The sequence below is a fragment of the Marmota monax genome, unplaced genomic scaffold, assembly GCF_021218885.2.
Source record: "Marmota monax isolate L192 unplaced genomic scaffold, Marmota_monax_Labrador192_F-V1.1 WCK01_AAM20220418_F8-fsc00177, whole genome shotgun sequence".
Classification (NCBI taxonomy): Eukaryota; Metazoa; Chordata; class Mammalia; order Rodentia; family Sciuridae; genus Marmota; species Marmota monax.
Window position 1 is genome coordinate 2091770 of NW_026694922.1, and position 26465 is coordinate 2118234.

Here is a 26465-nt window from a genome sequence, read left to right on the forward strand (position 1 = left end):
GCATTATTGTTTCAGTTATAATAATCAAAGATACAATAGGAAGAAACATCCCAGAGTTTTAAAAACGTTACATAATGTGTCTGGGAATATCACCTCATTATAGGCCAAATAATGGAAAGACTCTAACTAGATGAGTTTTGAGTTTGAAGCCCCAAGGTAAATGAATAGTCTTCTAAGGATCTAGATAGAAAAATGAAACATGAAAATGATCTTTTTAACCTTCAAAAGACTCTGGATTTCTTCTCTGCAATAATAAATGACCCCCAAATGGAATATTAAAAGAATAAAAGCCATGGCTTAAGAATTTTATACCCAGCTGAACTATCACAAAGTACTCCGGCTATCAGAGGATGTGCTGGTCAGCTTTCTGTGACTGTAACAAATATCTGAGATAATGAACATTTAAAAAGGAAAGGTAAGTTTTCACTCACAGTTTGGGAGGTTTCAGTCCATGACCAATTGATCATCCCCATTGTTTTGAGCCTGGGGGGACACATCACAATGTGAGTGTGTAGCAGAGGAAAACTGTTCCCCTCAGGAACAAAGGGGGTGGGAGTGCAGGAGACGTGGGTCCCATAAGCTACTGTGAAGGCATGTCCCCAGTGGCCTAAAACGTCCCCTAGGCTCCATCCCTCAGGGCTTTCTCCACCTCCCAATGTGGCAAGCTGAGGATCAAGCCTTTCACACATGGGCCTTTGGGGATCATTCTAGATAAACTAGAGCGATGACTAAGTGATGGTCAGAAAGAACTTGCACAGAGCCTGTCTCCTGGCTTGAATCCAGCAGGAGATCACCTCTGAGCACCACAGTGAACAGTGGGCTTGCAACTGGTCCTGGGAAAGGAAGGAGACGGGTGTAATGAGGATGTTCTAAACAGCCGACATGCTCCCTGAGCAGGAGCACACGGTATTAATGCACAGTTCAGCTGCATTTCCAGGACTGAGGCCAAACTCAATAGCAAATTCACCTGCTGGGCACAGTGGGGCACGGCTGTCATCCCAGCAGCTCGGGAGGCTGAGGCAGGAGGATCGCAGTTCAAAGCCAGCCTCTGCCACAGCGAGGCCCTCAGCAGCTCAGTGAGACCCTGTCTCTAAATAAAATACAAAACAGGGCTGGGGGTGGGGCTCAGTGGTCGAGGGCCCCTGAGTTCAATCCCTGGCACCAAAAAAAAAAAACAAAATAAAACAAAACAAAACCCCCCAAAACAGCTGGACTCAGGCACTTCCCAGTATGTGAGTGGATATTGGTTGACCCTAGTATCCGCAGACTCCTCATCTGTGGGTTCCACCAACATGGATCCAAAGCCTTCTAAAAAATATTCCATCTGAACTGAGCATGAGCAGATACTCCCTGTTGTCACTGTTCCATCAACACCAGGGTGTAACCACTCGTTTTATAGGACATGCACTGCGTTGGTGCACAGGTTTTGAGCAAATAGGGATCTACTTCACCTAAAGGACTTGAGCATTTATGAGGTTCAGTGACAGTGAGGGCCTGGGGCCAGTTCCTGAAGGTGCTGAGGGATGACTGTTTATGTATGTGGGTCTGTGTACACCTTCACACACACACACTCACACTCACACACACTTATACACTTGATTTAAAGACAATATCCTATATTTATTAATATAGTTGGAATTGAGGTTTTGTCTCTTTTATAAATTTATTTTGGGTGCCAGATATTGAATGCAGGGGCCCTCGGCCCCTGAGCCCCAGCCCCAGCCCCATTTTGTATTTTATTTAGAGACAGGGTCTCACTGAGTTGCTCAGGGCCTCGCTGTGGCTGAGGCTGGCGTTGAACTCCCGATCCTCCTGCCTCAGCCTCCTGAGCTGCTGGGATGACAGGCATGCGTCACTGCGTCCGGCTGGGATTGAGTTTTATAATTTACGACCAAGACACCCTGGGAACCCAAATGGGACTTCACATGATTCCAAACTCACATGCATCTGCAGGTCTCTCAACCCCTTTCATACAAGTCATTTTTAATGGTTTTGCTTCCAAACTGGTTATCTAGGAAAACAGTCCTTGCTGGGTATCTCGAGGGAGGTCAGGAGTGACCCTGGAAGAAGAGCCTTCAGACCCCACTCCCTGTGCAGAGGCTGGTGGACTGAGACTGCTTCCTACGTCAGCCTCGGATGAACCTACAAACCTCCCTGCTGGTCCCTCCTGGGCATCCCTGACCTCCCTCCCTCCCCAGCACCCTGCTGTGCACTCGAGACTAATTTGCACAAATAAAACCTGACACTTGAAAGTCCAGGTGAGGTGGACATTCACATACACCTTTTAAAGCCAAGTGCCCCCCACCACCCCTGCCCAGACACTGATATCATTGGCCTGCTGCTCCTGCCTCCTTAGCTTGTTGGAGAAGGAAGAAGGAGAAGGAGTCCTTTCCCAGGGCTGGCCCCTGGCTGTGCAGTCTGGGTAGGTTCCCTGCCTTCCTGAGCCTCTCCAAAGTGTTGGGATGCTTGACAGGTGTTTCCTTCCTGCACTGGACGCCTCATTGTCTGAGAAATGACAGGACCACAGATAGGCTGAATACGCAGGACAGGTACCTTTCCCCACCCACCACCTCAGGAAAGGAGCCCAGTGGCAACAGTACCCAACAGACCTGGGTGCAGGTCTCTGTTCTGTAACCCCGGTGACCTGCTCCATAGGACGACTATGACATCACCCACCACCCCAGTGTCAAAAAACGATCCACGGAAAGGGTGGATTGGAGGACCTGGCACCGATACATCCCCAGGTAGCACCCAGAGCCCTCTCCTTACAGTGTTGTTCCTCAGAACCAGATCCTAGGAGGACTTTGGCCTCCTGCTAAGAGGGAATGACCAAGTTAGATTTGCTCTCCCAAAAAACATCTGTAACAGTGACTCTAAAGGTCTGGGTGGTCAGGCATCAAACAACAGTGACCACAGAGAGACGGCACGTGAGGAGAGTCAAGCCTACTACTTGGAGAACCCAGGCACCCCGGGGAGGGCAGCTCAGGCAGATCTGGGCACTCTGTTGGAGTCGGGAAGATGAAACCTGTGTCCAGGGAGCCAAGAGAGCTACCACAGCAGGGCGGAGAACCAGAGAGGGGAGGACCGGGCGGAGAAGGGTCCCCGGACCTGCAGAAGTTCCCTCCTCAGCACTCGGAGGAGTACTGTCAGTCCCTGCTTGGGAGGAAATGTGTTGAGGCCAGGGTGGGGGAGGACCTGCAGGAATCAGACCAAGCAGCGTCCAGGAGTCAGGGGGGCTCTCAGGAGCGTCTTCCCTTGATGGTGGGGAGTAATTGGTCCCAGAGCAAATGCTTCTCTGGTCTCACGGGACAAAGTTTAAAAGCAAAACCTGAATGGGTCAAACTGCTGTGTCCCATGAACAATGGCACTTAGGGACAAAGGTCGAGACCATTTACAGACATACAGAAGGAACCAGAGATTGAAGGAAGGGGACAAAAGAGAAAAGAAGGAAAAATTCTAGCACTTAAAAGAATAAAACCCACAGTAGCTTGCATGCAGTCGAAATATTAACAAGCCCACAGAGAAGCAGGGAAGTAGAACCCACAGTGAAGGGGAGGATCAAAATGGAGTCCCAGGTGGGAAGGATGTCGGGTACAGGTCTCATGACTCATCTCATGTGCTCAAGGACCTGGAGGGTGTATTGAGCATGGTGAATGGAAACAGGAAAAAAATATATCCATTTTTTTAAAATACAGAAATGGAAATGACAATGTCTGAAATAAAGACTGTCATGAATGGCATTAACAGAAGATTCAATGGGGCAGGGGGAATTTTTCTTTTTCTGTGAAGACCCAGAAACAGGAACTGACCAAATCAAATGCACAGGAAAAAGTCAAAAGAATCCAACAGGCATTAGTGAGCTGTGGGAGAATGGAGTCTGCCTAAGACGTGTGGCCCTGGAGACTCTAATGAAGAAAAGGGGCCGAGGAAATATTTGAAGAAAATTTGAGATTGAAAATTTCCCCAGCTGATAGAAATGCAGATTTAGGAAGCTCAACAAACTCCAAGCACAAGAGACAAACAAACGAGCAAAACTCTCCCCAAGACTCATAACAGTCAAACGCTCAAAGCAAAGATAAAGGACCTAAAATCATCATCCTACAGGGACACAGCCACATCAATGTTTATAGCAGCTCAATTCACAAAGGCCAAGCTATGGAACCAACCTAGGTGCCCTTCAACAGAGGAATGGATTAAGAAAATGTGGTTCACACACACACACGGGAATATTAGTCAGTCATGAAAAAGAAAGAGATCATGGCATTTGCTGGTAAATGGATGGGACTGGAGACTATCTTGCTAAGTGAAATGAGTCAATCCTCCAAAACCAAAGGCTGAGTGTTCTCTCGGATGGGCAGATGCTGATACACAATTCACTGGATTAGACAAGGGGAAGGGAGGGAAGGGAGCATGGGAATAGGAAAGACAGCTGAATGAGGCAGACGTCACCTTCCTATGTTTACATATGAACACAGACCAGTGGTCTCCACACCACGGACCACCACAGAACGGGAAGTCATGCTCCGTGTGTGTTTGATATGTAAAAAAACAACTTACTGTCATGGGTATCTAAAAAGAACAAATAAAAAATTTGACCAAAATATGAAAAAAGGAGAACGTCTTAATAAGTCTCAAGAGGAAAACAGCCATCACACCCAGATGGGAGGACAGGGCGGCTGCAGACTTCTCACCAGCCCAGAGCCAGCGCCAGGGAAGCTGCCCCTTTAGTGTATGAGAAGGGGAAAAAGTGCTAGAATTATAGATCCATGGAAAAGATTTTCCACCATCAAGGTGAAATATAGACTTTAGATTAGAGTGTAGGTGGAAAAGGGAAAACCGCTGTACAGGAGCGTTAAAGAAGGCCCCTTGGGTCAAAGGAGAGTGAGAGGGGATCCAGGTGCGTGAGGGAATTCAGAGCCGTGGAAATGTCGCTGATTAGGTAAATAGAAAACCCGTCCCCTCACCTCTGAATCTTTTGATATAGATTCGTGGTTTAAGCAAAATCAATAACAATGCGTTTAGGACCTGCACAGAAGTAAAATACTGTAACTAAAGAACAAATGCTTGCTGGGAAGAGAGAAAAGTCTGCTGCTGACAGGCTCTTCCGTGACCGTGGAAGGCTGCGGAATATTCTGTGGGCAGGTTGGAGTAAGTCAGGGAGGTGGGTTCTAGATCCTAGAGCGACTGCTCTAACAACACGACAGAGAGAGCCAGTCAATAAGCCAAGAAATGGAATAAAACAGAATCATAAAGACACTTCATCAACACAAAATCACACTAAAGGAGAGGAAGAACACGATAAAAACAGGAGACAAATGTCAAATAAACAGTGAGCTGCCAAGGGGACAGATTTAAGCCCGACCATACCAATGACGACATTACGAGCGGATCCCTTGAATACCCAGCTAGAAGAGGGGTTCTTAGATCGAATGAACCCGTGGATGCTGACCACAAGAATTTAAACATAAAGACCCAAGGGCAAGATGGTCAGGAGTAAAGGGTGGTAGATATACCCTAGTACTAATTGAAGAGATCTTGGGTGGGTGTACTGACCTCAGACAAAGTACAAATTAGAAAAAAAAAATCATGGGTAGACGGGACGCTCTGTAATGACAAGGGTCGGGCCACTTCATGTGCCTAACAACAGGGCTTCCAAACACAGGGACGGCAAAAAGAAATAGTCAAGTCCTCACTGATAGTTAGCGATGTCATCATTCCTTCTCTTGATGATTGATGGGACATGTGCACAGAAAACGAATAAGACTATAGGATTGGAGCAAGCCCTGTGGGTCCCCTTTCATCCTGTGGGAGTTTGGTTTCTATGCACCTGATAAATCCTTCCCTTACACTTAAGAAAAAACAGAAACAAAGCATACAGATGGAGCCACCCCTTCAGATGAACTTCCTCAGTTGTCCTGTAGACACTCCACTGACCAACGGAAGAACACAGATTTGTTTCTCTAGTGCAAACAGAAAAGACCATATTTGCAAAGATAGACAATATTCTGGGCTGTAATACATACATTTAATAGGACTCAAACCATTCCAAGGTTCTTTTAGGATGACGATGGAACTGGATTAGATAGCAGTACTCGTATCTGCAAAATCTGTGTGTATCTCAGAAACTAAGTGACCCTTAGCTACCATCTATGGGTCAAGGGGGCAATCAAAGAAAGCTGAAAATTCTTTTGAATTGAATCAAAATTCAAATGCAACACATCAACAGTTGTGGAAAGCGGCTAAAGAAGTATTTAGAGAGAAATGCACAGCCTTAAATGCTTACATTACAACAGAAGGAAAGTCTCAAATCAATGAAACAGAGACTATAAAACAGAGAAAAACCACTGGATACAAAGGTTACTTGTTGGACAAATGAATAAAAATTTACAAAGCTCTAACAGACTAATCTGGGGTGTGTGTGTGTGTGCGCGTAGGTGTGTGTGTGTATGGGGCGAGGGAGACCTCACATCAGGAACAAGAGAGCATATCACCACCCACACTGCAGACCTTAGAAACAATAGGGAAGATTGTGAACAAATTCATACAAAAAAATTAAACAACTTATATGAAATGGACCCAGTTCTTTGAAGGTAAAAACTATCAAACTACATTTAAGAAGAACACAGTAACCCAGAGAGATCTATAAATCTACTAAAGACATTGAATTGTAGTTAGAAATACTCCTACTCCAAAAACCCCATGCCTAAGGGGCTTTGCTGGTGAATTCTCCCAACGAGTCAAGGAAGAAGGAGCACCACTTCTACCAAAGCTTTTCTATAAAGCTAGAATTACCTTGATATTAAATTTAGAAAAACACTAATTGTAGATTAAGATATTATAAACCAAAGTCCTCATGAGCTCTTAACAAAATTCTAGCAAATCAAATCCAGCAATATATAGAATACATGCATCATCCCCACATGGGTTTACCCCAGGAATGGAAGTCTGCTTTGACATTTTTGAAAATCAGTGCAATTAATCACAGTAACTAAAAATGAAGCACCATATAATCATCTCAGTAGTCGCAGAATAAGAATTCAATAAAGTCCAACATCCATTCTTGTTGGAAAAAAAACACAAACTCCAGCAAACTAAGATCAGGAGAAAACTTTCTCACCTTGATGAGGTCATCTATGGAAACCCACAGTTAACATGGTACTGAACGTGGAATACCGAGTGCTTTCCCTTTAATATTAGGCACAAGGTTAGGATGGTGGACATGAACACTTCTGTTCAGTATTGTTCTGGAAGTTCTGGACGGTGCAATAGAGCAAGGCAGAGAAAGAAATACCAAGGCCATTCAGGTCCATCGGCAAACAATATGATAGTCACTGTAGAAAGCGCCAAGGTACATACACTAGAGCCACGGAACTAGTAAGTAATTTTAGCAAAGTTGAAGAAGACAAGGTCAACATATGAAATTAATTGCATTTCTATATATTAGAAATAAATGATTGAAAATAGAAATAAAACCTCCATAGCTTACCACAGCCTGTGAAAATACAAAATAAGGCTACATCTGAGAAAAGGTGGGCAAGGTCTATATTTTGAAAACCATAGGATATTATGGGGAAAAATTAAAGACGATTCAATAAGTGAGAGGTATACCATGTTCATGGATCAGTGGATTTCATATCATCAAGATGCCAATTTTCCCATAAATTAATCTATCACTTCTATATAATTCTGATCAAAATGCCAGCAGTATATTTTGGGGTAGAAATTGGTAAAATGATTCTAAAACCCACATGGAAAAGTAAAGAATCTAGAATATCCAAATGCTTCGAAAATTACTAACAAATTTGTGAGAATACTTATACAATCTGATTTCAAAAGGTAAGACAGCATGGTATTGGCCAGAGGCTAGAAGAATATTTCAACAGAGCAGATAGAGTTCAGAATAGACCCCTGCATGCATAATCAATTGTTTTTAATAAAGGTACATACACAATTTATAGTTGAAATGATAGTATTTTAAACAAGTGGTCATAGAAAAATGAGATATCTTTATGCATAACACTAACTGGGGTCTATATCTCATACCACTAACCAAAATCAAGTCAAAATTGATCAAAGGTCAAAACATAAAAACCAATAGATATAAACCTTCTAGAAAAGTATAAGGGAAATTTTTTTGTGATCTTGGGGGGTTAGGCATAATCTTCTTCTTTTATTTTTAAAGAGAGAGAGAGAGAATTTTTTAATATTTATTTTTTAGTTTTTGGCGGACACAACACCTTTGTTTGTATGTGGTGCTGAGGATCGAACCCGGGCCACACGCATGCCAGGCGAGCGCGCTACTGCTTGAGCCACATCCCCAGCCCATAATCTTCTTTAGTATGACAATAAAACCATCATCCATTAAAAAAAAGTGTTGGTAAAGGGGACCTCATAAAAATTATGAGATTTTGCTCTTTGAAAGACCCTGGTAAAGCAAAGTGAAGACTCACAGGTGAAGAGAAACTATCCCCACACCACATTTCTAAGAGTATAGTTCATTCAGAATATAAAAAGAACTCTCAAAACTGAATAATAAGAAAATAAGCAAGCTGCTCTGGGCACATGCTTAAAATCAATGCTACAATTATCTCCAAATAAAAAGCCTCATTTAAAAAGACCAAAAACTGTTGAATAGATGATTGAGCAAAGAAGATATATATATATATTTGGCACATAAGCAATGAAAAGATTCCCAACATCATAGTCGTTAAGACATGTATACCAACATTCACAGCACCTTTATCTCTAATAGCCAAAAGTTGGAAGTGATCTGGATGATGCCTGCCCATAGCTGAATGGATCAATAGACGAGTGCCTCCTTACAATGGCGTACTACTTAGCAATGAAAAGGAATGAGCTATTGAAACATGAAAAAACTCGAATGAATCTCAGGGGTATTGTGTTAAGTGAAAGAAGCCAGACAGGTTACATTCTCTATGATTCCATTCATATGGAATTTTAGAAAAGGAAAAGATGGCTCTCATGACAGCAGATCCAGGGTTGCCTAGATGGGGGGTGGGAGTAGGGGATGGAGGCAGGGAGAGGTTTCATGGGGTGCAGGGAGACGTCTAACAGAATTGATGCTTGTGAATTTGAATATGGTGCTGGTTTCACGAGCATATACGTGTGCCAAAGGCAAGAAATAAGAAAGAGTCTAAAAGGTAAACATAGTCATAGGCTCCAAGTTGTGTCTCTTGAATCTACTGTGAGCTCGGGAGCCTCACCGACTCCTCTCTTTCTTCCAAGGCCCACCCACCCTTGGCACGTAGCAGGCAGGGGGTGAGGCCTTGACCGCTCGAATCCAGTGGATTGGGCTCCGCTTGCTGTCCTGACTGGCTTGCTGTAGAATAAGAGGCTCAACACCTTGGAGTCCCTGAGTCCCCTCCTGCAAGGTGGGCACTGGGCAGACACCCAGGTGTTCTTCTCACCTGCATGCTGTTCTACCCCCTGCTTAGTTCACCTGTTGTCCCTCCACCCTGCTGGGGTCACATGCTCCCCAACCCCCTCTGCCCCTTGAGGCCAACCCCACCCTGACAGCTCCCAGTGTTCCTCTCTTTGTCTTGACTTCAAGTGACATCATGTTCCACGCATCAGGGACCAGAATCCCAGAGACGCTGCCGCTGTCCACTGTGAAGCACGGCAGGCGGTGGAGTTGCAGTGTCCCCTCCCAGGTGAAGGGTCACAGCAGGGCTGCCTTTGGCTCCTGTGCCTTCTGTGCCTCTCTGAGCTCAGGTCCCGGCCCAGGGAGGAAGGAGACCAGCACGGTGGCCCCCTCTGCTCTCTAGAACAAGACCTGCTTTCCAGGGACTCCTGAAGGTCCAGCCTCTGAGTCAGAGACCTGGGGCAGTGTGGCAGGGGCAGGGGATTGGCTGTGATGAGAGTAAAATCAGGACCTAATGGACAGTGTGGACGGCAAATGCTCATCAGAGAGTTCTCATCATTATGGTCATGGAGGGGGAGCTCCTGAGGGTGAGCACCTAGGAGGGAGTGACCACTGCCCCTCTGTTCGCAGAACACGGCCGGCCTGTGGGAGTGTGGAGCTCATTAGCAGATGGGTGGATGCACGGGTGGACAGGTGGGTGGATGGGTGGGTGGATGGGTGGATGGAGTGCAGTCTTGGTTTCATTCCAGGAAGTCAGTTTCCATGGTGCAGCCCGTGGGCCCCCCGAGACCACCCGACAGGGAGGGAGGGGAGTGTCACCTGGGAAGGGAGGCGCCAAGGCAGCAGAAGCCAAAGCTTCTGGAGAGGGAACAGCACCGGGACCCTCAGCTCATCTGGGGAGGCCGAGGGGAGGCCGGCCAAGATCAGCCAGGAGCTGGCCAAGCCCTGGACAGGGCAGCAGTCCCCACCGGGTCCCACAGAGGCACCGTGCACGGGCCACACCATCTGACTGCAGCCTGCCGCGGGGTCCTGTGACCCTTCCGCGGCATTATTACGTCAATAGAAAACTGATATGCCACGATGGCAGGAGACCCATTTGTGTAAGTCTCAGCCAGTGGCAGGGACTTGGGCAGTGACTCGGGGCAGGGCTGGGCAGACTCTCGGGGACCTCAGTTGATGGACCTCTCTAAACATCTCGTCCTGCTGGTCATTGGAAGGCTTGGCCCTGCAGCTTGGAGACAGAGCACAGAGGAGGAGTTTGAAGGAGAGAGGCATCAGAGGCTCTTGAAAGGACACAAAGTGACAAATGACCTCAGGCCTGTGACCACTGGATTTGTTCTAAACTCCCTGCCATCCAGCATGCCCTGCACAGTTAGGGATTTCTGATGAGAGAGAACAGGGGGCGTGAACCACAAGGGCAAGTGTTGACCTTGAAGTGAGCCCCACGGGCGTTCCCTTGTTGGTGACTGGTGGGAAGGACATGGATGGAGAGAGGGCGGATTCCTCCCCCGCAGAATTGCAGAAAGCCCCGCCAGGGTATGGGGAAGGACGGATTCTGATACTAGAAAGGCTCGCTGTGAATCCCAGGTCCGCTTCTAATTTTCAGGGTGGCCTCAGCCGGGGAAGTCGGGGAAGTCAGCTTGGGGGGATTTCACGTTCCCCACCCAGCCACCATGGCCCCCGTGGAGCACGTAACTGGGATCATCACAGCAGCCCTGCGAGGGACAAGCTGGTGTCGTCACTCTCGTGGTACAGAGAAGAATTTGAGCTTTGGAGGACCAGCAGGGGCACCAGGTCCGACTGATCCCAAGTGAGACCTTGTGTCACTACTTACACCAACACGGCATAGTCTGAGGGCTGCATCTGCTGTTAGGATAAGAGGGGAGATACCTGCCAAGCCCATCTCACGCAGCTCTAGGAACTCAGGCGGAGACGCTCAGATGTGTCTCAGTTCTATTCCTTGGTGTCTTCTCTGCAAGCCCTTGGCCTTCACGTCACTTCCAGGAGCAGTTAGGATAGGCTGAGCTGGCTGCAGGAACAAAACGGCCTCTGCTTTCAACGACGGGAGACAATATTTACTTCTTGCTTAGTCTGTGTGTTCCCGTGGGGACTTGAGGTTCTGCAAGGCATTGTTCACACTCAGCAGCAGGATCAGTGTTTTGTCGTTTGCAGGGCTCAGTGTAAACCAAAAACCCTTGTTTAAAAATCACTCAGCATATTTTTTGGGGGGTGAGAGGTAGGTACCAGGGATTGACCTCAGGGGCACTCAACCACGGAGCCACATCCCCAGCCCTATTTTGTATTTTATTGAGAGACAGGGTCTCACTGAGTTGCTCAGGGCCTCGCTGTGCTGAGGCTGGCTTTGAACTCGGGATCCTCCTGCCTCAGCCTCCTGAGTCGCTGGGATGACAGGCATGGGTCACCACGTCCAGCCCCCACACTCATTCTTGTCTGTCTCTCATCTATCTGTCTGTCTACCCACCCTCTATGTATCTCCATCCATCCATCCATCTTCAGTCTCCCCTTCAGATCCTGATTCAATAAAATGTCCAGGAAAGAAGGGCCACGCACACAGACACGGCCTCTCCTGTTCCTGTAGCTACTCCCTATCAGTGTGGTCTCGGGACGGTCTCCACGGGGCGTCCATGCGTCAGTTCCTGTAGGTGATCTGGGGGTGGTTCACCTTGGCTGGCAGGACGTGCCCCGGTCACATGGAATGCTCTGTCCAGGGTCGCGCGTCATGCATCCGGCTATCTGAGGGGACAGGCCGTGGAGGCCCAGGAAGCAGCGTCTGCGGTGGAGACTCCGGCTGCCTGTGTGGACCAGGGACGGCCAGAGCCAGACGGCGGCTCGGCAGGGACCTTGGCCCTCCTCCTCCCTCCCTGGCCTTCGCCCCTAGCTTACCTTTAGCCCTTGCGCTGGGCCGAGGTGGCCGTCACCCAGGGGTCCTGGGGTTCAGGGGCCCGTCTTGACGGAAGGTCCGGGGATCGCTTGGTTTTCCCCAGACTCTTCTATAGATATAGATAGGTATGTCCTGAGTAAGTGTGGAATTGTTTAACCTGATATGATGAGATACAGAGAGAGAGAGAGAGAGAGAGAGACAGAGAGACAGAGAGAGACAGAGAGACAGAGAGAGAGACAGAGAGAGACACAGAGAGACAGAGAGAGAGACAGAGACAAAGAGAGAGACAAATAGAGACAGAGAGACAGAAAGAGATAGAGAGAGACAGAGAGAGACAGAGACACAGAGAGACAGGGGGGAGAGGATCCCGTCTGCGAGCCTCTATTTACCCTCAGGGGGAGTGGAGGCTCAGCCCAGCGCTCCTCCTGCTGCAGGCTTGTCCCGAGACTAACAGCTCTTTGCAGTCCTGAGGCCCTGCTGTGAGGGAGATCTCTCCATCACGGGGAACCGCTGTGTTCAATGTCAGCCTCTGGTTCCGACAGCTCGCGGCTCACGCAGTGGAGTTTCACAAACAGCCCAGCGGCCCCAGCCCGAGCCGGCCTGGCAGAGCCCAGCGCTGGCCACTGGGTGGGTCCTGCAGGATAACCGAGAGGGGTCCCAGTCCTCTCAGGACCACCTGGCTGCCAGGGCCAGGGGGTGGACAGCAGGAGGGACCTCACCTGCAGGGCAAGGTGCAGGTGCTCAAGGGTAAAAAATGTCCTGGGATTTGCATGTGACCCCTGCACGCGGTCCCACATACCGTAAGTCACCCCTAGACGACTGATAACACCTAACGTGGTGGAAACGTGGCACAACTTGTGTTGTGAGGGAGAGCGCAGGGAAGGCACTACCCGTGTTCAGGTCCAGGCAAACTTTTTCCTGTGTGCTTGGGATTTGCAGCTGTCTGAAGCCACAGATGCAGAACCAGGGGATGCAGAGGGCAGATGTGAGTGTGTAGGGGGGGGGTGTGACTTATAGCACGAAGGCCTTACCTGGGTGTTGGAGATTCACCTGCACCAGGGACCACGGGGCTTTGACATCTGCATTTTATATGAAAACTTTCCCAAAGCGTGAATTGCACATTTTCCATGACACCTGGGGTTCCTTCCAGCTTGGGTTGGCCAATTCTCAACTCGTAATTTCAAGGTGAAAACTGTGAGGTGGGTCACTGAGTCAGTCAACAAACAGGCTGAACCAGGACCCCTAACCTTGCCCCTGGATCCTGGAGAGGAAGTGAGCATGTGTGGTGGCCACAAAGGAACAGGAAGGCCTGAGCTCAAATCCCTCACCTCAGGGACCTGTGGCTCTGGAGTGAGTTGTGCTAATGTCCAGCCTGTGTCCTCCTCCAGACTTAGAAGAGCAAGGGAGGACCATCCTCGTCCAGATCTAGCAGGGTCGGCTCCCTTTTGGATCTCAGAGAGGCCTTACCACCAGGGTCACCCACTGATGTTCTGCCGCAGAGCTCCCTGGTCCCCTTTCTACAGGATCCACGAAGTCTCCAGGGGGCCTCCCCTCAGGGGAGGTCAGGATCGCTGCCAACTGTGGCATGGAAATGCCGGGAGTTTCCACACATTTGGGCCTAAGAAATGAGGTGGGGGTTGGAACCACTTTCAGCAACTCCCTGGGATCCCAGCTAGTCCTGGATACGAGGTGCCGGCGGACGTCCAGTGACGACTCAGCAGTGGTCCAAGTTGTGAAATGCTCAGCGTGCACGCCTTGGAGAAAATGCAAACCCCAAACCAACAACCACCACTACCACAAACCCCCAAACCAACAACAACCACAAAACAGAAAACAAAACAAAGAAACTCCAAAACAACAACAATGACACAAAAACCACCCCAACGAGACACCCTGAGCTTTCTGCTGTGGCCACTGAGGGTCACTCCTTCCGGTGTCCAGTCTGCGTGTCCTCCAGGGCATCTTGGTAACTAACAGAGGACAACCGAGAGGCCAGGCCAGGGCTGGTTTCCAGGGAGCGGCCTCCCCAAGGGCCCCGGACCCTGGGACCTCCGAGGAGCACCTTCCTGAGTCTCGGGGTCCCAGCAGGGACCCCCCCCCCCTTTCTGCACTCGTTCACGGGATCTCTCTGTTTGGTAAAGTGGATATTAACAACAAATGGGCCTCATTAGAAACAAAACGTTTCCTACCAGTTTGAAATAAAATCAAATGTAATTACTAACGATATTTAAATGTTATAGATATCTTAGTTTTTAAGAATCCCCTAATGCCAAGTGAAGTATGGCTCTAATTTAGCGGCGGCTGCGTTACGCTGGGGGAGGCGGCTCTGCTCTTGGCGAGGTCCTCCTGCTGCCTAAGAGGGGACCGGGGGCATCCTGACCCACCCTTGGCCTGGGGAATGGCCCGAAGGCGGCTGAGGAAGGCGAGGTCTCGGGGACCCCAGGACTTCTCTAGGGACCACAGACGGTTCTCTGAGACACGGTACAGAGGAAGTTTGTGCCCACACCATTGGGACAGGCCCCTGCCCTGCTCTGGGCCTCGGCTTCCTCCTCTGTGAAATGAGGACGTTACTACTTTCCTGGGGGACGGTCACTGAAGCTCAGGGACACGAATATCTCGGGACCACAGGCCCCACTTCTCCTCAGAGAGCAAATGCCGCCAAGTTCACATGGTGTCCCTCTCCCTGTGAGCTCTACCACAGGGGACCTTTTCTCTTTGGTGACTTGGCATTTAACTCCATGGCTGGTACACAGTAGGAGCTTCATAATTGATCGAATCCCTCTATGAATAAATGGCTGGCCCGTGCCCAGGATACAAAGGTTGGGGGAGATGATAGGGATAATGTCGATGAATCTCTACTGAAAGCTTGAGCCCGCCGTTTGCAGCGATTGATTCCTGCTTGGTTGCCTCCAGGGACAGGGAACTCACTACCACGTTCCCACAGCAAGTTTCAGCTGTGCGGGACTCTGGCTGCTGAAAGCAGTGTCCTCGAGGGCCACATGGAATAGGACAGGCCTCAGGGAAGTGACTCACAGACTTGTCAACTGGGGGATCAGGGTGCTCTGATGGTGGTCACAATGTGAGCCTGGGATTTGGTTGCCACAGTTCACACCCAGGCCCTGCCACTTCCCACCTGTGTGAATCTGGACAATTTATTATGTGACCTTAGGCAAGGCTCCTGGCCCCTCTGACCTTCAGTCTCCTCCTCTGTAACTGGGTGGTCAAGGAGCCGCCACCTCTGCTCACTGCCCTGCAAAGTCCAAAAGGAGGAAGGTACATCCAAAGTCAGTTTGTCTGAATCCACTAAAAAATAATCAGGTTCCATGTTAAACGACATTGCTTTGCTTTTTAGCAAAAAGGGCTTCTTGTGGACAGCTCTAAGCCACGCCCATCACTGCCTGGACTGGTGCAGTAGCCACTTCCACTTTGCCCCACCGGCCTGTCCTCCACTCAGCTGACCACCAGCCCTGTGACACGTGGCCTTGCCCAAACCCTGGACAGTGAACAGCTGAGGCATTTCTGAGCTCTCTGTGATTGGGGGACCTCTTTGTCTCACCTCCTGGCACCCGGGCCTTCTCTCCTGGCTGCCCTCTCCAGGTAACTGCCTGGGGTCCCCTCTAACCCGCATGTCTGCTCCTTCGTCCAGCCTGGGCCCAAATGTCACACTTCACTGAGGGTGACCTCCTGCCTTGCACTCTGCTTGATTTTTTTTTTCTCAAAACTCCCAGTCCTGACATTATATTAGCCTTTTATAGTTTCTTGCTCACCATCTTTCCTGATTGACTGTCACTGGCACCGTCACCCCAAGGTCACTGAGAGAATGTGGCTTCACGATGGGAGCCATTGGCTCTAACTCTGGCACCTCACTGCTGTGTGTCCTTGGGCAAGTTATCTGGCCTCTCTGAGCAGACAGCACTCACCAGTTTTGATGCAGGCCAAACCCTGGCAGGGAGTAAGGGCTCTGCAGATGCCAGCCGCTCTTCTTTTCCCTTGATGGGTGGGTGTGGTGATGGTTCAGGAAACTCAACCTTGACATTGAATCACTCACTCACTCCCAGGAAAGGCCTTCCTGCAGCCTAGTGGCCTTCTCAGCTCATAGTAAGTGCTCAATAAACATGAGTTGGATGAACCCAGGACTGTTCAAAGGAAGAGCAGATCTCCCCCCCACCCCCGCCGCAGCCTTTCAACTCAACTTTGCTTGAGGGACGTGTGGGCTTGAAAGGACCAAGAAGGAGCAGCTTTGAGACAACGTTACATGGAATTGATTGTCATGGCCACATCATCCACATCCTCATTATGTTTTCAGAGAGAATTCCTTTTTCTCTTTCTGCTTGAAGTTGGCAAAACAGGAAGGCTTTCTTTGCCCAATGATTGAAGTTCTCCATCATCGTTGTGAAGTGGTTAGTTAATACAGCTGCGTAACAAAGATGAAAACGGAGTGTCTTGCCAGGCAGGGACAGCCCCAAGATACGCCCGGATGTGGTGGGTCTCAGGTCCTCTCTCTGCGCACACAAAGCGGGCATCAGTGAGTCCGTGTTGTGGTCACACGTTTCGTACTAATCACTTCACTGTGGCTTTGCTGTCCACCCTGAGCTCTTCCTCACATAATGAAGAATGTCTCTCCTTGTCACGTTCAGTCACGATGTTCCCTGTGACTTTATCAGAGTCTCCTCCGGCCCCTCCGGTTAACCCCCCAGAGGTGACCATTCTGGCCCTGGTGCTAGCATGGCGGGCCATTTAGACCCATTCAGACAGCACCGTGATCCCCTCCTGTGTGGGCCGGGGGGGTGACCGCTCGTCCTCCTCCCTGTGCGCTGGACGCTGGTGGCTCCGTGGAGCTGCATTTCCTCCCCCCCCTGCTCTCCCTGCTTCTCCTCCCCCGACTCCCCCCTTCACTCCGGGGCGGTCAGCTACGGGGGTCACCCCCTGTGCTCAGCCCCTCCATCCAGAGCTTGGTCAGCCTGGGGTCCTCCAGGGCACAGACAGGGACAGGGTCTTCATCCAGGTCCGTGTGACAATCAGGGCAGTGCAGGACGCAGAGCCGGGAGGCGTCCCGTCTGTCTGTCCTGGTGGCCTCCCTTCCTGCCTGCTTCCTGGTGTCTCCATCAGTGGGTCCACCACCCACCCGAGGGAAGAAGGCGGCTGGGACAGTGGCCCTGTTGCCACCCCTGCCCTCTGCCGTGTGTCCCCGCAGCCCCCTCCATCAGGCTGCAGCTGGAGGTGGACAGGGAGCCGGGCATGAGAGCCAGATGCCCGGGGCCTGCCTCCCACCCCGACTCCCACCAGCTGGGACCTAGGTGTTGGTGTCTGTTAAATGGGGAGGACGGTTCCATCCGCCTGGTGGGGACCGAGAGGATGGGACAAGTGGCCACCCTGACAGTATTTTGCAGGATGGGTTCGGATCCCAGAGACGTGGATGTGGCCACCTGCGTCATCTCCCGTCCTTCCGTCGGATGCTCCCCAGCCCTGAAAATGACCTTTGGTTCTAGAACCTGCCCCGTGCCCTTGGCTTCTCCTGGCTCTTCATCTTCCAGGGTCAAGTCCAAACATCACCTCATCAAGGCAGCCTTCCTGGGTTCTGCTCCAGAGTCTCAATCCCCACACTTCTGTCATGTGACCTCCTCTACTGCGTCTGCTTGACCATTCCGTCTCATGGAAGGCACAGCGATTCCTCGGGGCCCAGCGTGATCCAGGTAGTATGTAGTATATGCTCAATAAACAGTGACTGAGTACATGTGTAAATAATGGGAGGAGTGGAGAGTGGACTGGAGCCGTGGTACCCGGTCCACGGAACACCCTTTCATCCTGTGACCTCAGCCTTTCCTGTCCGTGCCTTATGAAGAGCAGAATTATTTTCATCAAGTCCAATATATTGATTTTTTTATGCATGCACTTCTTGCATTTTTGCCCTTTTTATATCTTATTTAAGAAACCTGTACCAAACTCAAGGTCAGTAAGAAACTTCTCCAGTTTTTTCTTCTGGGAGATCTGTAGTCCTCGAGGTCAGGAACAGCCCTGTTCCATCCGTCTGTATCCACAGTACCTAGCACAGGGGGTGCTCTGTGAGTCCAAAAGTGCACAGATGTGTGGTGGGTGGTCCACCCTGCTTCCCAGCTACTGACCCACGTGCATCGATTGGGGGTGACAGGTGGGTCTAAACAGAGTTAAAACCAGGCACAAAACGGACCAGCCAGTGTGTCCTTCTGAAATCTTAGCAACGACCCCTCTTGAACACATCCCCCTTCATCAAAAATGACCGGAATCCTGTATTGCACAGAAAAAGAACCAACCGTAAAAACAAAGGCTGGCAAATTGGGCTCCATTTAAATTTTAAAGACATTCAGTCCTTGACAGAGAAGGAAGGCAAGCCAGAGAGTGAGAGAGAAATATTTGCTGTCCAGAGTCGTACCAACCACTCAAGAGAAAACACACAGAAACCCTGGACTGGCCACATGGCCAAGGAGGACATGCAAGTAGCCAATCAAAACATGAGAAGGTGTGGGTCTCCAGGCAGCGCCCATCCGAGAACACTGAGAGTCCTACACACCACCTGGCTGGCTGAGACCGACAGTATCAAGTGCTGACAAAGACCTGGGGCCAACACGACTGTGGAACTCACCTGTGCAGCCCCTTTGGAGACCTGTTTGCCACCATTCACTAAAGCTGAGGACACGCCCGCCGATGGCCCCCGGGGTGCACCCACCAGCCCCATCTCCACAAGTTCACCACGGAGACAGTGTAACATCCACAGCGGCACCATGTGTCCATTCCCAAACCCCAAACCACCCAAATACCCACCAACGACCACACGGATACAGCAATCGTGGAATATTTGTGCAGTTAAATGTCCTCTGGAAGCAGAAAGGAACAAATCACTTTACCATGAGACCAGTGTCACAAGATTAAGATTGAGCCAAAGAAGCCAGACATTAAAAGGAACTTCCCCTATAATACATTTACAGGAAGTTCAAAAACCAGCCAAGCCACCGAGGGAGACATCTAGGTGCTGTAAGGGACGAGTCAGGAGGGCGTTTTTTAGGGTGCTGGCCATGTCTATTAACTCACCTGGGTGCTGGATCTCTAGGTGCATCTACTTGGTAAAAAGTCACCAAGCTATTTACAGCGCAGTCACCTTCCTGTATACATATCCCACCCTCCAAAAAAAAAAGAGAAATATTTAAAAAACATCACTGTGCCTTATTGGTTCAGGGTCATTTTCCCAGCCACAGCTCAGGGCCCGGGTGCCCACTGGGCGGGGGTCCTGTGCCTCTGGCCTTGCTCAGCACCTGCGCCAAGGAGAGGGGGCCTTTCCCGCCCTCCCCTGCCAGGTTCCCAGGGCCCGCAGCTATTGTACATATGCAAATCAGCCGTGTCAGCTATGGAGGAAACTCGGCTATTTATAGCTGGAGCCTCGCGACACTTATCACAGCCGCTGCAGAAAGCCGAAGCACACACACCCGGCGCACACGCGCGCACACGCACGCCCGCCACGCGCAGTATCTGTGTGTATATATGGAGATATTTTTTTTTCCCCAGGATATAAATTTCCCATCCCACTGCAGTCTGGGCCGTCGCATGCAACATTGATTGTCTGTTATATTACATTTATTAAGAAGCGATAACTTGTAATAATTGGATGTTAAATTAAAGAACTCTCTCCTAGTTATTGCCGTCTCAATTATAACTGTCGCCGGCTGGCAGTTATAATGATATATGAGGGTTGTATTTTACGCAGCCGACCATGACCTGGTGAGTAATATTCCCCCGCTCGGGGGGCACTCATGCACTCCTTTGATTCTAATGTCGTGCTTGGGTGCTGATTGGAATATTAAGTCCCTGCGCGTCGCCGGGCTGATCCCCGCGCAAGCTCCACCGCCCCCCCCCCCGGCCCCGCCCCTCGCGCGCCCCTCGCTGGTTCGTGTCCAACTCGTTGGGCTTTGTTTTATGGTTATAGGATTCAGGTTTATTTGGTGAGTTATAAAGTCGTAAAACGTGGGCGCGAGCGTATTTGTGGTTTCCTTTAAGATGAAGCTTCTGCAATTAGCGCCCGAGGCCAAGTGTCGGTGGACAGGGACGGCGGGCGGGGGCTGATGGCGGAGGATGGGGTGGGGGACGCGGCCGGGCTTCTGCAGCCTAGTGTGGGAGCAGACCAGGGTGGCTGTGGGGCTCCAGGCCGGAGGGGTGAAGGGTTCAGCCTCCAAGTGGCGTCCGTGGCTCAAGGCCCTGTGCAGGTGACAGGGGCTGACTGTGCAGCTGACACCTGGCCTGGTGTCCGCAGATCTTGGACACTCGGTGGTTGCTCAGGTCAGATGATAGGTTGGGGGAGTCCCCTGTACACCTGGTTCCCTTCAACAGATCTGCAGAGGTGACTGCCAGGTGCACAGGGGGCCCTGGACACTCAAGGGGCCTATGAAGACAGGGGCAGCAGGGCCTCTGTGTGTCAGGACACGGGGCCACCCGGGGGCGGTTGCAGTTATCCTCTGTGTTCGTGTCCTGGAGCTGCCGGAGCAAGTGCCACACGCTTGGTGGCCTAAAGCAAGGGACACACATTGTTCACCACTGGAGGCCACAGGTCTGACCACGCCCCCCCAGTGTGGACTGGCCACGCCCCTCAGGACACTGAGGAGGACCCTCCCTTGCCTCATCCAACTCTGGTGGCCCAGGTACCCCTTAGCTTGTGGCCACCCCGCTGCGGACGGCTGCCCCCACCTCCGCTGCCGCTCTTTCAACTGCCACGTTTGTGTCTCTGTGTCCAAATCTCCCTGTGCGGGGACGGTCAGCGACCTGGCCCCTGGCTCCGCCCTACTGTAGGATGACCCCGCTTAAGCAGAGACCCCACCTCCAGATGAGGCCACCTTCCCGGGAGTCGGGGTTCAGTCTGCCTTTTGGAGGCGGAGGGATTCGAGCCATGGCGGGTTCCCGTTGAGCACTAGGCACCGGGAGCCGGGTCCAAACTCACACCTGAGCAACGGGGGGGCTAGGCTTCCGCAGGACCGGCCCCAAGCGGGGCTCTCTGCTGCTCCTTCTCTGGTCAGCCTGGGGCATCTGGGGCCTGGGCCAGGGCTCCCAGCTTAAGGGGGTCGGGCTCCTTGCAGGTGGGGGGGCTCTGGGTCCCACCAGAAGGAGCTTCTTGCCATCTTTCCAAGGTCAAGAGCCTGTGAACTAATGTTTATTCGGGCTGCAGAGTCATTCATTCAGCAGATACCTACTGAGTGTCCCCTGTCCCCAAACAAACCAAGGATCCTTGGCTCAGGAAGGTAACCAGCTAGTGCAGAGAGAGGGGGGGGAGGGAGAAAGGGAGGGGGGGAGAGAGAGAGAGGGAGGGAGGGAGGGAGGGAGGGAGAGAGAGAGAGAGGCAAGAATCATGAAGCAACACACAAACATAAGGCCGCACTGGGCCAGGGAGGGTCGGGCTGTTGGCCTGGTGCCAGGCGAGCACTCATGAGGTGACAGCTAAGGGACACCTGGAGGAGGTGATCAGCCATTGCAAAGGTCCTGAGACTGCCACGCCAGGAGGCTGAGGCGGTAAGCTTGGAGGGAGCGGAGGAGTGGCAGGATGTCACCGCATATCAGCTCCTAGAAGAAGTCAGAGGAGTCTCTCCAAAGGTCACGGAGCCTGGGGGCTGCTGAAGTGGCTCTGGTGGCCGCGGCTTGGGCCATACACGCCAGCTGCATGTGGCAGGAATCTGAGCAGAAGGTGGGAGTCCAGGGTGACCGCCAGGTTCTTCCAGAACCAGGGGAAGGTTGGCATTGTCCACCGTTGGCACAGGGACCATGGTGCAGGGGGACAGGTCAGGGGAACAGGCGGGGACTGGGGTTTCGGTTTTAATCACAGCAGGTTTCGGTGTCATTTACGTGTCAACGTGGAGATGAGGACGAGGCAGGTGACTGGTGAGGCTGTGGCTCAGGGGAATCTCGGGATGCAGATAAATATTGGCGGGCGGGTCCACACGTCCTTGAACGTGGAGAGGCCATCCGGGGTCCCAGGGAGGGTGCACAGAGGGGAAGAAACAGGCCCGTCACTGTCCACCGCAGGCACGGCTGGTGGTGCAGGATGGGGCTCCTGCAAAGGAGCCTGGGCCTCTTCTCCAAGAGACCCAGGCCCCTTGTGCACTGGGGACCTGCCGTGGCCCAGGGAAGGGGAGTGGCGGAGGGTGGCCTCCTCTGGGTGTCTGTCCTTGAAGAATTAGGCTCTGCCCCCGTGCACACCTGCTCTGCCCCGAACCTACTGCGGGAAATGGAACCTCTCATTTAGCGGTGGGGGGATCTGAGGGTGCTCAGAACAACACTAGCTGTCGGGGGTCTGAGCCATGGCCCTGAGTCCGTCCCTCCCATGCTGTGATTAGCCAATCTCGCTTCTGGACTTTGTCCTGATAACCACTCCCCACCTCAGGGGTTCAGGACAACCTTGAGGTCTCCCTGAGCTCACTTATAGATGGGAACCCCGAGGCTCGGTGACGCTGGGATTTGAACCTGGAGCTGTCGGTCCGAAAAGCGGACGTGACTTACTGTGGCCTAGCCTCGCCATGCTGTTCCTTCAGCCAGCAACACTGTTCCCTCTCCTACCGCCTCCTTACTTACCTGATTTCAGCTCCATCCTTTCTTCCTGGGGGTCCTTCCCTGGCCCTATCTCCTCCAGGCTCCTCTCTGGGGTCTGGAAGCTCAGCCTCCTTGAAATAATGGTGGTGATTGTGACCATTTATCTCTGACTCTGTCTACACAAGTGCAGGAAGGGGGGGGCACATCTGATTTCCCCAGGCTGCACCCCCCAGCTCAGCGCCTAGCGCAGGCGAGGTGCGCAGGATAGCCACGTGTGCACACCCATCTGAGCGCCCTGTGACCCACAGCAAGCAGCGGTGAGCACGTGCTACAGCAGAAATCAGTTCATTTGTGATCTTGACGAAGGCTTTCATGGGGTGCCCGCGACCCCTGTTTCCACAGCTCTTCAGAGCAAGCTGACATTAGGGCAGGGGCCAGCGCTCTCCTGTCCCTCAAGGGTGGGGCCAGGGCTTCTAAAACCTAGCTCTATGTCTCTCTCCCTTCAGGTCTCTGTCCAGTTTCCGTCCTCTCCCAGGCCCCGTGGCCACCACCCAGCACAGCGCCCAGGACAATCTCCATCCTCCTACAGGGTTTCATGTTTCCTTGAGCATTTAGAGTCGTCAATGGGCCTGTGGCAGTGGAACCTGCCCCGTCTCCCTCTCCTACAGGTGGATCATCAGCCCTACCTGGGGAGGGACTAATTTGTCTTTTTTTTTTTTTTTGGTACTGAGGCTTGAACTCAGGGGCCCTCGACCACTGAGCCACATCCCCAGCCCTATTCTGTATTTCATTTAGAGACAGGGTCTCACTCAGTTGCTTAGGGCCTCACCAAGTTTCTGAGGCTGGCTTTGAACCGAGATCCTCCTGCCTCAGCCTCCTGAGCTGCTGGGATGACAGGCGTGCGCCACGCACCTGGATAATTTGTCTTTCTTCTATATCCTCAGAACCCCAGTCTGCTGCTGGGCCTGGGACCTGTGTTCTGCAAACCCATGAAGCATAAGGAATAGGGAGGTTTGTGGGCACCGAGTACCAGCCCCCCCCCTGCAGCAAACTAAGCCCTTGATCCCCCTTCCCCTGACATCCACTCCTGGGGCTCCACGTCCCAATTTGTAGATGGGTAAACTGAGGCTCAGAGGCAGTGGGAGCCTGACGTTGAACCAGGATTTAACTCAGACCAGGAAGACCACCTTCCCCACACCCCGTGGCTTCTCCAGGCTCTGTCCAGCTCTCCCACCGGGGCCTGTCCTGAGTGGCCAACACACAGTTGCGTCGTCCACAGCCCAAAGGTCCAGCAGACAGCATCCTCCCAGGACACTCGGGTCTTGGTATTTTCTCAAGAGCATTCAGAAGACATTGATGTCTCCTAAGGACACTTCTTAGAAATATCTGTTTTCTTTCTCCTGTTCTGTAAACAGAGATCCATTCTCTCCCACTCTCCTGCATTTTTTTAAAGAATTAATTGCCCTTTTTATGGCTTTGGTGTGTGGAGCTGGCGAGCGCCCGGCACCCTTCATCACAACAACAACATTCTCCATGAACGGGGAAATCCGAGCAGTCATTAAGCACCAGCGAACGCCGAGCGGATTAATGGGTAAACAGTAAGTTGGAGGAGAAGAAAATGTTTTTCTCTTGCAAAGCACATACGAAAAGTGGATCCAAACCCAGGCGCTGCCATAAATCTGTTAATTTTGGCAAATTACGGGGAGCTAGCAGGGGCGGCTGGGAGGGCAAGGCTGAGGTGGCCCGGGGGCTGCCCCCGCATTCGGAAGGGGAAGCCCGGTCGTCGGAGGGACCCGCTGCCCGCGTCCAGGGCCTGGCTGTCCTCCTGGGCGTCCGGGTCCTGGAGCCGGGCTCTGGCCGGCGCTGCAGGAGCCCGGGCCAGGCAGCCGGCCTGCAGGCTGCGGCGTCCAAGGGCCCTGGTTCCTTCCCTTGTGCGGGCTTTCGCTCCTCCTGGCCCCTGACCCTGCGGCCGCCCCTCCTCCGCTCCGCCTCCCACCCACCTTGGCCTGGCCTCTCTGTTTCCTTTGGCTCAGGCCACAGATCGCGCTCTCTGTGCGGGGGAGGGGGGGGGGACTGAATTGTGTTCGGGCTGGGGGAGGGGATGGCCTTGGGCTGCCTGCGAGTGTACCTGTGTGCACACACGTGTACCCAGGACCCTGCGTGTGCATCTGCACGCGAGTGTGTGCATGCGTGTGTGCACACGCGAGGGCACCTGTATGCATCGACTGATGTGTGTGTGTGCAAACGAGCGTGGGTGCGGGTGATGATGTGCGCGTGCCTGGAGCACGTGTGCTTGTGGCAGGTGCATAGGTGTGCTTGCAATGTGCGTGTGTTTGCCTGGGTGCAGGTTTGCACGGGTCTGCGTGTGCACACGGGATTGTGTGTGCCTCTGGGTGCTGGCTGCTCCCCGGGCGTGGGGGCTGCTGGTGTCACTCAAAGCTTTTGGTAACAAAGAACATTCTTTTCTTCCTGTGGAAGCCAAACCCAGCGGAGCTCAGGCAGGCTGGGCCTGCTGCCTCTCTGCACCCCCTGCGCTGTCCTGCCCCTTGCCCCCCCCCCTCAGGCTGGCAGTCCACTCTCATTCTCATCTGATCCTTTTCCTGTCTTCACATCAACCCTCTCCCCCATTTTCTTTTCTGTTTCCCATTCAGGTCGTCCTCACCTGCTGGCTTCCTTCCAGATGTCTCTCTCTTCTCCTCTGTGACCCTCCTGTGCACACGCGTGCGCACACACACACACACACACACACAGGTCCTGTGGAGTTTGGGATTGTCACAGCGGGACTCTCTGGTGACCAGGAGACAAGGAGGACCACAAACACCCCATTTTGTCCTGAGCCAGTCTTAATTGGCAGATTCTGTGGGGCTCAGGGTGACAGAAGGATGCAGGCCCCTGTCCTCTGTCCCAGGTACCTTGTCCCTGCTCACCAGCTCTCCTGCCCAGCTGCCTGCAAAGCCAGTGGTCTGCGGGCTCCTGGGCCGCGGCTGCCACGCAGGTGACTCTGTTTACAGTGACACTCATGCACGGGAGGCGGGCGCCGTGGTTAACCATTTATTACGGAGGCGGCTCCTCGACGTGTTCCACGTGATTATTCGGCAAAGCTGCAATTTGGCACTTGTTCTGGGCTTGAAGGAATCGCTTCCCCAGAGGTGACCCTCGGCGGGAGATTGCATGTCACTGCGTGAGGAATGGCCGCGGCGGGCGTGATGGGTGGGCTGTCTGCCTCCCCTGACCTCAATCGCTTTCCCGCGGCGCGGCGGCAGGGACAGAGTTGACATAAAGTGCTTATAATTTCCCTTGGAAGGCGGCGGAATGGTAATGGGGTGCTGGGCCCCGACTGGGCGGCCTGGGGCCTGGCCTTCCAGGGCTAGAGCTCCTGTTGGGAGTGGCCCCAGGACGGGACAGCCAGGCTGTGGGTGGATTAAGGGATAGTGCAGGAGGGAAGGGGAGGCCCGCTCTGGAGGCCTGTGTGGAGGGGACAGGAGACGCCAGGCCAGGCAAGGAAGGATCCTGCTGGTACCTTCCAGCCGTCGCGGGGACATGCTGGGCCCTTTCACCCATATCCTCCCATCCAGCTGCCAGTGGACCCATCAGGTGACACCTATGGCCTGGTCAGAGGGCAGACATGGTGCAGCTAGGTCC